A 14,179-nucleotide genomic window follows, 5' to 3' on the forward strand; every position below is an offset into this window, starting at 1 on the left:
CATCTGATCTTTGTGTAGCGGCTATTTTTGCCCTTTTCTGTGGCAGCCTTTGAAAAGATAAAATCCTATTAAATTACACCAGTTGAATTGGAGTTTTTACTATCAAAAGTTACTGCCTAGTGTTGGTTTTTCTCAGTCTTTTGTCAGATTTGATTTATGTGCAGAGTCAGAACTGTATCTGATCCAAGCATCGCCTTGAGAAATGAAAATAAAACATTGGGCCCAAGCCAATGGAGCTACTCTACTGTCTTGGAACAATTTATTTTTATTATCAGAGCTCATATTGCTATTATTGTTATTTTTTCCCTCTGTTACTATATAGTACTATTTTCAATGGCTTTTTCCTATAGTTCAAGTATAAATAAAGGGGGAGATTTTTCAAAAACAGAAAGAGTGAATAGGCATTCAACTCCCAAAGTCAATGGGAATTTGGTGCCTAACTCTCATTTGTGCATTTGAATATTTCCACCATAGTCTCTAAAATGTGACCCAAGTGTATCTCCCCTTTCTAATACACTAGGATAATGCACTATACCCTGTTTTCTGGCATAGTCTGTCACTGTCATATACATATATATTGTTACTGTTTTTGAAAAATCTGTTGACTTGGCCTCCTGCAGAGAAGGCTGGCTATGTGTATACTGTCTCAAAGACCTACTGTCAATGGAACTGATCCTAAAATATCTATTATATGTGCTTAATTTAAGGTATGCGTGGCGTTGCACTGAAATCAGTGGGACTATGCTCATGGGTAAAGGTAAGCACGTGTGTAAGCATTGTTGTATGGGTTCCTAAATTAAGACAAGGCTCAACAAGTGAATGTTACAAATATAGAAAAGTAGAGGATAGGAAGGATGAGGGTAACAGTAATAAAATTACAGAGTTACTCTAGCCTACCTACATTAACACCTCGATGATTTTAAAAGTTTACATGATTTGTAAAGTATCAGCAATCTCCACTGGCCCTCTATCAGCCTTTATCAGTGGACAATTTCATGTAGGCATCAGAAGTAGGTCTTGAGAAGGGGCTTGAAGGAGGACATCATGGTCAGGGTTTACAGGCCAGTTTGGAGAAAGTGTCTCAACCACTGAAGCAAATGGTCTGGCATTAAAGAAAACACAAAGATGTTTGTGGAAGTGGAGGTTGCAGTGGTCAAGGATAGAGGTGATGAGGGCCTGGCTAAGAGCTTCAGCTCTCTGAACAGAAAGAAAAGGTGGTATATATTCTCTAGAATATTGTTATGATTTTTACAAGGGTTAGGAGACAGTTTTGGATACAATTAGAAATTATCCAACCAGTTCTTAAACCTTAAACCAAGCCTATTCTGTTCCTTGAAAACATCTTCAAATTCCAGCTCTGGTTAGCAATGGATGCATTAATGCCAAAAATGAGTAAGAAAAAATAAGAAAACAGAAATACTGGAAATCTCATCAAAAAGTATTCTCCTTAGATTTATACTTCCATTTTGGAAATGAAAAAAATTGGGATGTTTGAGATAAACCTTCAGGGTGATTTCCTGATCCATTGAAGTCAATGGCAAAACTCCCATTGATTTCAATAGGGGCCCAATTTCATCCCCCCCAATATTTGAGTGTTTATCTGACTCTCCATGTCTTTTGAGATTTGTCATGCAGTTTGCAGTGGTTCAAGACTATAAGAGCCAACCTCTGGACAGACTGTCAAAAAAACAAAGCAGATACCTTAAACTGGTGGTGTGCTCTATAATTAGATTTCACTAACCCAGTAACAAATGTGAACTCCTAAAGCACTGTAACAGTCTTACAATGGAATCACAGAGTCCCTTGGGACACTCCAGTCTATCTTGCCCCAGGCAAGCTGGACTTAGGCCTTGGCTACACTTGGAGCTATACAGCGCTGTGAGTTAAACCTGTCTTCGTACAGCTGAGTAGGGAAAGCGCTGCAGTCTGTCCACATTGACAGCTGCCAGTGCACTGTCGTGGCCATATTTGTGGCAATTGCAGCGCCATTGGGAGCGGTGCATTATGGGCAGCTATCCCACAGAGCACCTCTTCCCATTCTGACGCCGTGGGTTGTGGGAAGGGGGCATGGGTGTGGGGGATTCTGGGTCCTGTCCCAACGGCCTGTGATGCATTGCTTCACATCCCAGAAATCCCTTTGTTTCCGTCCACCTTTGGCGCCATCTTTCAACGGTTTCTGTGCAGCGCGATCTGTCTGCGGGAAATGGACTCCGAACTGCTGAGGTGTATGCTGACGAGTCTCGCCAGCACGTCACGTTTGTCTGTCGAACTATTCCTTAAGTTCCAAAGTGACAGTGAGAGTGAGGAGTCCAACGATACTATCAAGCCGCGTAACGCGTACGACACGAAATTGTTTGTGGCATTCACGGACATGCTCAGCACCATGGAACGCCGCTTTTGGGCTCGAGAAACAAGCACTGAGTGGTGGGATCACATCGTCATGGAAGTCTGGGATGACAAGCAGTGGCTGCAGAACTTTCGGATGAGAAAAGCCACTTTCATGGGACTGTGTGAGGAGCTCACCTCCACCCTGTGGCGCAAGCACACAAGATTGAGAGCTGCCCTGCCAGTGGAGAAGTGGGTGGCTATTGCAATCTGGAAGCTGGCAACTCCAGGCAGCTAGGTGCAAGCACACAAGATTGAGAGCTGCCCTGCCAGTGGAGAAGCGGGTGGCTATTGCAATCTGGAAGCTGGCAACTCCAGACAGCTACCGGTCAGTCACAAACCAGTTTGGAGTGGGAAAGTCGACCGTTGGAATCGTGTTGATGCAAGTTTGCAGGGCCATTAATCACATCCTACTCAGAAGAACCGTGACTCTGGGTAACGTGCAGGACATAGTGGATGGCTTTGCACAAATGGGTTTCCCTACCTCTGAAGGGGTGATAGATGGGATGCACATTCCTATTTTGGCACCACCCCACCTAGCATCTGAGTACGTTAATCGGAAGGGGTATTTCTCTATGGTTCTCCAGGCGCTTGTGGATCAGCGTGGGCGTTTCATTGACATTAACACAGGCTGGCCAGGAAAGGTGCATGACGCACGCATCTTTCGGAACAGTTGGCTGTTCAGGAAGCTGCAGGCCGGGACTTTTTTCCCAGAGCAGAAGATCATGGTAGGGGAAGTTGAAATGCCCATTGTGATCCTTGGAGACCCCACTTACCCGTTAATGCCATGGCTCATGAAACCCTACACAGGAGCCTTGACAGCAGCAAGGAACAGTTCAACTACAGGCTGAGCCGGTGCCGAATGACTGTGGAGTGTGCCTTTGGCCATTTAAAGGGCCGCTGGCGATCTCTGTATGGGAAGCTGGACTTGGCTGAACACAGCATCCCCGCGGTTATATCCGCATGCTGTACCCTCCATAATATTTGTGAAGGGAAGTGTGAAAGCTTCACTCAGGCATGGACCTCCAAGGTTGAACACCTGGAGGCTGAATTTGCACAGCCAGAGATCAGGGCTATTACAGGGGCCCAGCGCGGGGCTGCAAGGATTAGGGATGCCTTGAGGGAGCAATTTGAGGCTGAAAACCAGCAGTGATATCTGGTGCCCTGCACGGGAGTGAAGTGCAGTAGTTCCAATCTTTAGGAATCAGTGTTTGCTAAGCAGACTTGCAGTACTTGTTTATTTCCTGGGCTAAAGAATCTTTTACTTTATGCATTAATAAAGAATGTTTTCAAAGCCAAAAAATCCATTTATTGAAAAGAAAATTTATTTATTGAAAAGAAACACAACTGCTTGGGAATCAGAAAGGGCAAGGGGGTGGAGTGGGGAATGGTACAATCACAGATTTGCATATGTCCTGTCTGGTGTGCTATGCAGTGAGTGCTGCACTTCAGGATAGCTATACTGCATGCTGATGGGGGTTGAGTGCAGAGGGTAAGGGTCGTGGTTTTCAGGGCTGGGAGGTGAAGATACTGGTGTTGGAGGCAGCTGGTGGCGTGAAGAACCCAGAAGTTGGGGAAAGTGGGTTGGAGGTAACAGTGGGGCACAAGGGAAAGAGTTTTGGGACAAGGGCTGTGGGGGGTGGGGGGCGCGTTTGCGTTACTGCTACTTCTGCATGGCTACGAGCTCCTGGATAGCATCTACTTGGTGCTCCAGGATGCTTATGAGCCGATCCGTGCTTTGCTGCTGGTGCTCTGTGCTTTGCCGCCGGTGCGCTGCGTTTTCCTGGCGGATCCTGCTTTCTCTCTCCCTCCAGTTCTGTGCTCTTTCATTCTCTTTAATAGATTGCCACATCACTTCTTGCGGCATGTCTTCTTTGGTTTTTCGCGGTCTCTTCCGGAGTCTTTGCAGTCTCTAGCAGGCGATCAGAGGGACGGCTGAGGTCTCAAGGTTGTTGCAGCTGTATAGGCAAAATGCAACATTTAACAGAGGCAGCATGGTTTATAGCAGACAGAGTAATGATTTCCCCCGCACTTAAGGAGGGCACACACAGGGTCTACACAATAGCATAATTTTCCCATCCCAAACAGAGCACACATAACCCACGGGAGCCTCAAAATGGTGAGTAAGGGGGACTGATTGTTTCAGGGCTGTACTGTCCTCTGGGTTTCTGTGCCTTGGAGAGAGCCAACAGCTGCAGGGGGCACCTACACTGAACACTGTCCCAACATTTTCCACAGGAGTTCGTCCTGGACAATATCTCGCTGCTGAGGGTGACCTAGGAAGCAAGGGAGGGTCTTCTACTGCAATGCAGCTTCTGCCCTGGCCCATATGCAGCTTGCCTGTGTGCAGCAATGGTCCCCCCGCCCCTCGCAGCACAGTGGCATGGACACGTTAGCCTGGCTGGGACAAGGACCATGGTGGCTCTCCCGATAAACCCACGCAAGTATATTGCACACGTTCTGGATGAGACATTCGAAGAGATTACCGAGGTCAATTACCGTGATGTGATAAACCACATCAATGCACTATTCCACATCTAGGCATGCATGCCTAGCCCTCCTCTCCCAAAGAGCCCGCACCAAAAAAATTCCTTCCCGAAAAAAAAAAAAGTTTACAGGGAACCTGCTCTTCTGTTTGTCGTCCACCAAGTACCGGCCGCTGTGGCTGGCTACCTTCCTCCTGCCTCGAGAAGAGGTCCTGGCTGCATGCCTCCAGGGATTCCGGGGTGTCTCCATCCGCCCCACCACCCTCACTCCCGTTTTTCTCCTCCTCCTCCTCCTCCCACCCCGGCTCTGAAGTGTCCATGATGGTGCTCGGAGTGGAGGTTCGCTGATAGCACTACATGCCCTGCCTGGCTGAGCAAACAGGAAGGGGATTTTTAAAATTCCTGGGGAATTTTAAGGGAGGGTCACGTGGTTGGTTACCTGAGGCCAGGGCAGTAGAGTTTGAACTGATGACCAGAGTGGCTAGAACAGGCATTGTGGGATACTACCAAATACTTCTGGAGGCCAGTCACAGCGCATTGGGCGGCCACACTGGTGCCGCAGCACTGCAGTGGCGGCGCAATACACGCTATTCCTCTTGGAGAGGTGGAGTACATGCAGCGCCACAGGTCACTTACACTAAAGACCACAAAATTTTCAGGTTGCTTCCAGTCCCCGGAGACGAATCTCTTAAGGTCAATTTCTACCTTAGATTTCACACCAAACACAACTCTTGTAGCCAATCCTATAGTAAACTATCAAAGGATTTATTAACTAGGAAAAAGAAATGAGAGAGTTATTTATCGGTTAAAGAAGGTGTCATGTGTACACAAATGAGTTAGTCTATGATTCCAAAAGGTGACAGAGATGTAGTAATCTGTCAGCACTGAATGACCCTGAGGATCTTTGCTTTAGTTTCCTAGCTCCATCCCTGTGAGAGTCCAAACAGGAAAGAGATGAATAATTTTCATACCTTTATTCCCTTCTTCCAGAATTCAAGATGATGGGAAGAGCTCTCTCACCCGTAGCACCTCCCTGGGTATAAAAGGACCATCAACCCAGTCTTTGGTGATGTTTCACAGTGGCCCACATAGTTTTGATAGCCCTTTTTGATTGGCAGGGGAACTACTCCTACCTAGGTTCACAAGTTCAGAGAAGGAATTTTTACAGTTATAAAGCAAAAACTACAGATTACCTTATATGGCATGGGATACAGATATTACAAGTAAGATTAATGCAGTCAGCAACTTACAAGCATTTTATAGAGTCTAAACATTAAACACACCCTTACAAGTTTAACACCTATCTTGAACAATACTAACATACATGTGAGCAGGTCGGTTTTTCAGTTATGAATTTGCCAGTGCTGAGCTGATACCTATAGACTTGGCAAAAGCTGGCACCTGGTCTACGAGTGTCACAAGATTCACACATTGTTAATTACTCTAGTTCTGATGCAGCAAAGTATGTTAAACACATGCTTGATGTTAAGTATGTGAACAGTAGTGTTGTGTTGACTTCCGTGGTAGTAGTTAGGTGCTTAAAATTAAGCACATGTTTAAGTGCTTTGCTGGATTGAAACCTATGGCACTTTGTAGAATGATACTGAACATAACGGTTGACTTCATAAGCTCACTGGTTGTTTTGATTGTGGTAGGAAATAAGGGGATTGGAGCTTAGTGCAGTTTTGGTAGGAAAAACACTTAGGGCTAGATTCTAAACTCAGACGTATGATGGGCATCTTGAAAAATTCACTGCTTGCAAGGCCAATCGTGTTTTTGTTTTCATCTGATGAATATTCAGTGCTCACTGTGCAACTTAAAGTAGAATCCATGTGCTTAATATTCATTTTTGGTTTTTGCCACTTTTGTAGAGATGGGCCTGAGCCACAACATTTGGATTCACATCCAGATTGGAAAATCTCCAAAGTCTGAGGCCATTTGGATTCATGGTTTTTGCTCAAATCACCTCTGGTTTATTGTACACAGTTTGGCGCTCTTCATATTTGTACATACTCAGTGAATGATGAGAACCAGAAAAGATAAGTATGCTAAAATAATCCTCTCCCCTCCCTTTCCAGTTGTGCATTGGCATGGATTTGAGTCTTTTGAAAGGATGTTTGCCAGGATCAATGGGAAAGTATTATTTTTGCATATGTTGTTTGCTAAGGAAATCAATGTTAAGAATTATCGTGGTGCACAGCTAGTAGAAGAGGAGAAGGATGCATTTGCCTCAGACATATTTTTTGCTGTCTAACTTTAAAATTTCTTGGGTTTCTAAAACCATTTTACATAGTGTATAATCTTAACCTTAAAGAAATTAATTTGAACTACATTCAGCATTATCACAACAGACTAGTATTCTGATGGCAATACTGACAAATAATTGTGGGGGGGGAAGGGTATTGTGTAGGAATGGTTACCAAAATACACAAAATCTCGATTTGTTATATTGTATAAAAAAGCCAAGGTAAATAAAGAAGGTGCATCATTGCTCATTTATTAAACTACTTTATTTCTTAGGTTTGTCAAACTGCATTAATACGATCTGTCAGTAAAGAGCATGTAGGTATGTCTACACTGTATAGTAAGCCTGGATCTGTGTGTGATGTGCTCCTGCAGGAGTCACACAGATGTTGATATTTGCAAGCCTGTGCTTGACTATCCACACTGCATTGGAAATCCTGGCCTGACAATCATGCTGGCATATCCATACTGCACTACGCAGACCCAAATCAGAACTTCAGCTTTTGTAAGCATATCCCAGAGTTACTAACACCCTCGCCAGCTGTCATAACTCTAGGGCTTGATTCATAGTGGGTTGTGGGAGAATTTGTCTGTTCATTCCACAAGAGTTGACCAGAAGTGTTTTGAGAGGTTTTAGCCCACCAACACATCCAACTGAGCCATTTTGTGTCTGCATGCTTCCAGCAGTCCAAGCCATTGACATGGATCCCGACCTGGTGAAAGAACCTTGTCCACCTCACACTTTCAGTCCTAGTTCAAGAATCAGACAGAACATCCATGAGACACTTGGCAGCAGTTTTTGACCTGTCTAAACAGCACCTGTCTCCCACACCTCTTGGAAGGGTTACTGGCTTGCCAACCATGACCCAGCTGATGCTGCTCATGCCTGTTGTCTTAGCTACAGATTCCCCCTATGTACACCAGTGCTTCTGGAGCAGGGCCATGAACACAGACTGGTGGGATCATGTGATCAGCAGTGGGCCCAAAACTTTCACATGAAGAAGCAGATGTTCCTGGAAGATTGTGATCAGCTTGCCCCAACCTTCCAGTACCATGACACCCACATGAAGGAGGCCATGACAATCCAGAAGCAGGTTTCTATGGCCCTCTGGAAGCTGGCTACAACAGACTGCTACATGTCCATGGCTAACCAGTCTGGAGCTGGTGAATCCACTGTGGGGGGTTCCTGTGGCAGAGGTCTGTGAGGAAATCAGGACTTTGTACCCAAAACTGGAGGGCATTACAAATGTTCCTGAAATAATGGTTGGCTTTGAGAGGAAGGGCTTTCCAAACTGTGCTGGGGCTATTGATGGGAGTCATATACCTATACTTTGTCCTCTATAAAGAGCACATGAGTATACAAACCTCAAAGGGTATCACTCCATTGTTATGCAGGCCCTGGTCAACTACAGGGGCAAATTCATGGACACTAATATGGGGTGCACCATACTACAAAATGAGCTGCAACCACACTACAAAATGTCTGGGCTTCAATCCACATTAAAGCAGGTCTCAAGTTCCGATACCCTGCACCCACAGCAGGGGCTGTGGGGTTGAGTCCAGAGTGGTTTCTGGCCTGAATCAGACTGATTTCTGTGTGGACGTGGGAGGAGTGCTTGAGCTTAAACCTGAGCCCAGATTTAATGTGCTGCATAGACTGTGTGTGTGTGTGTGTGTGTTTGTGTGTGTGTGTGTGTGTGCGCGCGCTTGCATATGGCCTGATTCTGATTTCAGTGTCAATCAGGAGCAATTCCGTTGAAGTCAATGGAGTTACAACAGTATAACACTGGTATAGGTAAGATCAAGATTAGTCCTCAATAGGGGGTGAGGCATAAAAATTATCATGAATTCTCAAGAAACAATTTGCTAAGGGGCAAAAAGTCAACCCCGAAAACAAATTCTTAGAAGAAAGAGCAAAGTAACAAAATTAAAAGAACACCAACTGATGCTGTGCTTAAGCTGTCATCTGTTGAATCTGGCACTCTGTACGTCATTCAACAGATAAATCTTTTTACCAGAACCCTCTGGACAAAAGGTACAACAGATATATTTAAAACAGACTGCTGGGGCTGAGAGGAAACTTTGTTGGTGGTCAGAAGATACCAAAGAATCAGGTATAGAAAATTCTGAAAAAGGCAGGCTCACTTAAAAAAAGATTCTTTTATTTGTTCACATCCAAGACTGTTGCAATTGAAGCTGATTGCACTATAACATAGTCACTCATAAATTTAAAGAATAAACACAAATTAAGCTTGTGTGGCTAAATTGGATATGGTCTTGCCTTTCAGACATATGGCCACAGATTCATATAATTTGCTTTTGGGAAATCTGGACATATTTTGTCTGCTTGCATCCCAGTCAGTGTAAAGAACCACATACAGCTGGAGGTTCTGCCTATTCTGCAAGCCATTAAATACCCCGTGGCTCTTGTTAAAGCAAAGTGTTTTCAACTGTGTGCCATGTGGTGAGTCTCTCTGCTAAGCAAGAAATAGTGTGATGATTTTTTTTTTTGTAAATTAATATACAGGCTGAGAGATCTTGAGACTGAGCAAACATTACAAAAAATACTAAAAATATTTGAATGGTAAAAAACACTCATTTGCTGAAATTCTTGTGGATTTCTTTATAGAAAACACAGGATCTTCTTTTCTCATCATCCCCTTAAATGTCAAGTAAGGTAATGAAGGAAAGCATGTTTTCATAGGCTATTTACAGCCGTTTCCATTTACTCATTTATGGACATTTTTTACTCTGTTTGCAAGCAAACGTAAATTCTTCCTGGGAGCAACTTTATCCAAATTTCATCTTCTGCTCTACTGTTCATTGACATGTCATACACCATGAACATAGTCTTGTAACTAGAATCTCATCTGTGCACATCAGAACTGTCAATAAGGTTTGAGGGCCAAAAACATCAAAGATGAATGTGTAGCTTTTAGAAAGGTAATTCTGCAGCATTTCAGATCCATATGCTACAGAAGGGGATTCATAGACTCTAGGACTGGAAGGGACCTCGAGAGGTCATCGAGTCCAGTCCCCTGCTCTCATGGCAGGACCAAATATTGTCTAGACCATCCCGGATAGACATTTCTCTAACCTGCTCTTAAATATCTCCAGAGATGGAGATTCCACAACCTTCCTAGGCATCTTATTCCAGTGTTTAACCACCCTGACAGTTAGGAACTTTTTCCTAATGTCCAACCTAAACCTCCCTTGCTGCAGTTTAAGCCCATTGCTTCTTGTTCTATCCTTAGAGGCTAAGATGAACAAGTTTTCTCCCTCCTCCTTATGACACCCTTTTAGATACCTGAAAACTGCTATCATGTCCCCTCTCTGTCTTCTCTTTTCCAAACTAAACAAACCCAATTCTTTCAGCCTTCCTTCACAGGTCATGTTCTCAAGACCTTTAATCATTCTTGTTGCTCTTCGCTGGACCCTCTCCAATTTCTCCACATCTTTCTTGAAATGAGGTGCCCAGAACTGGACACAATACTCCAGTTGAGGCCTAACCAACGCAGAGTAGAGCGGAAGAATGACTTCTCGTGTCTTGCTCACGACACACCTGTTAATGCATCCCAGAATCACGTTTGCTTTTTTTGCAACAGCATCACACTGTTGACTCATATTTAGCTTGTGGTGCACTATAACCCCTAGATCCCTTTCTGCCGTACTCTTTCCTAGACAATCTCTTCCCATCCTAGGATGCTAGGTTTTTGAATGAATCATCTTTTGCAGCAACTTCTGTCTGAATCAGCCCAGCCTGACTAATTCCCTTGAGGTTCATTCATTACTGTTGTTATATGCATGTATCACTTTTGTCCATCCCTTTATTTCTCTGAACAAGCTATGATTATGATTAGTGTTTTCAATACATGGCTAAGTGGAAAGAAAAGCTAACTTGTGTACAATAAGGGGGTGGGTGATCTTGCATAGATCTTTTGATTTTTTTCAAAATATTTTAAAGCAGATAATACAAAAATAAAGTTATTACAGTTAATTATTATTTTTTATTATATCCTTCTCATCATTTGCTGCTGCTTCCATCTGCTCTATGCTGTTGAGATGAACTGTTATGCTATTCCTGTTAAGGGCTCTTCTTCAGGTTTTTCTTGGGCTCCTTCTTTTCCTCACACCAATTGCTTTCCATTTGACTGCTTCATGTCAGAGTCTGTGTGTCAGCATCTGGAGTACATGCCCCAGATATGTCCTGCTGATTCTGATTAAAAACAAGCTGCTGGTTGGTGATTTCACGGTTCTCTTTGTTGGTAATGAAGTCTTTCCAACCAACTCCCAGAATCTTTCGTAGGCATTTATTCTCAAAGGCATCTAGTTTTCTGCCTAATGTTCTGGTAGATCTCCAGCTCTCACAGCCATATATTAGCAAAGAGATTATGTTTGAATGACAAATTATGAATTTTGTTCTGATGCTATATATCTTTGATTTCTATATGTTTTTTAAGTTTGGTAAATGGATTGTCTTTCCTATCCTTGCCTTCCTTCTTGAAGTCTCTATGGGCCAATATAGTGCTGCCCACATAGATAAACTGTTCTAGCTTGTTGATTTTTTTTATATTGAAAATATTGTTTCCTAAATGATTTTCAATTCTTTTTGTTTATTTCTGTTTAATGTGTTGTGGTCCTCCTGCTCTTCTGGATGAGCAATGTGTTTTCAGTCCAACTCATGAATTCTCTTGACATCCAAGGAAAGCTTTGGAATTAGTCAATCTATTTCAAAATTGGACAGTCCACAATAAGTGTATGTCTGGCAGTAGCAATGAGTATTAAATATTCAAAAAAAGAGCCTTGCTACTAAGGATAGGCAGTTTGCATCCATTAGAACCCACATGAATTTTTGCTCAAGACTTGTATCGTATCAGGAACTATTCTGAGACTGAAATGCTTTTTTAATTTTCCTCCCCCTTGCCATCTCACATACCTCTGAACTTCCTAATTTAAAGTAACAAATGGCTAGTCAAAAACAATTATTACACTCTCCCTTAGACTGGACAAAGCCAGGACAATACTTGAAATATGAATCAGACTTGGTCCCAATGACTTTTTCAGATCTATTTCCAGACCAAAGAAATTTGAATAACTTTTTAGATAGATTTTAATAAACGTCTTAATTTTTGGTAATTATTTCCATTGACTTCAGACAGGGCAAGATAGGTTCCCAAATCTGTTAACCTTATAAGGGTTGTCCTTATTTGCACAGTAAATAAATAAAATAATAATACATAAACAATAATAAAATACATAATAATAATTAATAATACAACAAGGTAATCTTAAAAATGGCCAAATTGCTTCAGACACAAGGACTCTCTCCAGAGCTGGATTAAGGTAACCTGGGTCTCTAGGCATGCCATGGCCTCTCTGCATCCCAGCCTTCCGCACCAGGGTCCCATCCCCACTTAGAATGTCAAGTGGTCCTTTCCTCATCTCCTAGAGAGGTAGTGCTATGGGAGCAGAAGTGGTGGGATTTACTCCAGGAACTGGAGTGTATTTAATTGGATGATTGGGCCAGACAGTCTGCATTCCTGTCTTCCTGTCACAAACACAGTCCTCTATATGGTTGGTGCTGATAGGGCCCCTGAAAACAGTTGAGCTTGGAGTTAAGACCCTATTGAGATACTTAGGGACAGTTCAGAACTGCATTGGTTATACTCAGGGCACGTTTTCAAGCAATCCTTTGCAAACATGAAGGCTAGAGACTTACTTTTTAAAAAATAATTGAAAACAGATTCTCCCTTCATTAAGTGACTGTAGAAGCTTGGACCCTGGGTACAGACCTATTATGCTCTGACCCTTCCACACCAGAATCCTAGCTCCTAAATGCAGTGACCAGGCAATAAATCCTCCTGTCTGTTACACCAGTGTACAAGGATTAAAGCCAAAATTGTTACTCAGGATGCACAGCTTTCACTTATTAAAAAAACACAGTAAGTTTCTAGCCTTCATGCTTGCAGAGAAAAATTTGAAAGCAAGAACAGGTTAAAAAACAAGGGGAAACTTAAAATAACTCAAAACATATATATATATATATATTTAAAAATCTCCTTATTTTTAAACCAATATAGTTATTTTTAGGTACCTGACTTCTGAATGCTTAGTAATGGCATTGCTTCATCTGGATTCCTCCAGATATAGATTGCACCCTTATTGCTCTCAGTTTTCCTGGAGGGATTGGAGAGGGGATGTGCTGCAGTCAGAAACTGCAGCATGATCTCTAGGTGATTGAGTCAGAATACCATTTTGGGTTTCCCAAGTAGTTTCCAAACCAGTGTAGCAGATACATCACGCTTGGAGAAGATGCACGGGCATTCGCTATCTCCACTTGCTAGTTCAGAGGCAGTGATGGAGTCAGAGTCCTGTCCATACCCCCTTCCTTTCTACTCTGTTTCAAGCACCATAATGCATGTGGGCTCAAGAGGAAGCAGGGGTGCAGAAGGTAGCTGTAAATTCTATGATAGCACCATATGTCTGGATAAGAAATAGAGATCTATGGCAGATGCTGAAATCGCCTGGTTAAAATAAGTAAATTTAAAAAATAAAAACAAATCAGCATGCCAAATAGATAGAGTGAGTTTACCTTAATAGTTCTTCAACCAGCTGGGAATTTATTTAAATATAAGAATGAATTTTCTGATGTTGGTAGCCTACAGTGGAACAACAATACTAGATAGATTTTATAAGTTTCAAGAAATCCGCTCTAATAGAAAAAATAGAGCTAACAAAATGCCCTAGAGCAGGGGTCGGCAACCTTTCAGAAGTGGTATGCTGAGTCTTCATTTATTCACTCTAACTTAAGGTTTCGTGTACCAGTGATACATTTTAACGTTTTTAGAAGGTCTCTTTCTATAAGTCTATAATATATAACTAAACTATTGTTGTATGTAAAGTAAATAAGGTTTTTAAAATGTTTAAGAAGCTTCATTTAAACTTAAATTAAAACGCAGAGCCCCCTAGACCGGTGGCCAGGACCCAGGCAGTGTGTGTGCCACTGAAAATCAGCTCGCGTGCCACAGGTTACCTACCCCTGCCCTAAAGCCTTATTTGCAATT

The 14,179-nt window shown here is 42.7% G+C and overlaps 1 long non-coding RNA gene across 2 annotated transcripts in view; it reads left to right on the forward strand.

The window, feature by feature from the left end:
- Nucleotides 1-14,179, forward strand: part of LOC103306602 (uncharacterized) — a 134,576-nt gene that overhangs the window by 45,525 nt on the left and 74,872 nt on the right. Inside the window, exon 2 of one of the 2 annotated variants that reach the window (XR_010601341.1) lies at nucleotides 708-757. The exons of the other annotated variant lie outside the window; for it this stretch is intronic. This is a non-coding gene — a long non-coding RNA (uncharacterized LOC103306602). The remainder of the gene's footprint in view (nucleotides 1-707; nucleotides 758-14,179) is intronic. 2 annotated transcript variants of the gene reach the window in all.

Source organism: Chrysemys picta, chromosome 5 (assembly GCF_011386835.1).
Source record: "Chrysemys picta bellii isolate R12L10 chromosome 5, ASM1138683v2, whole genome shotgun sequence".
In the NCBI taxonomy this organism is placed as follows: Eukaryota; Metazoa; Chordata; order Testudines; family Emydidae; genus Chrysemys; species Chrysemys picta.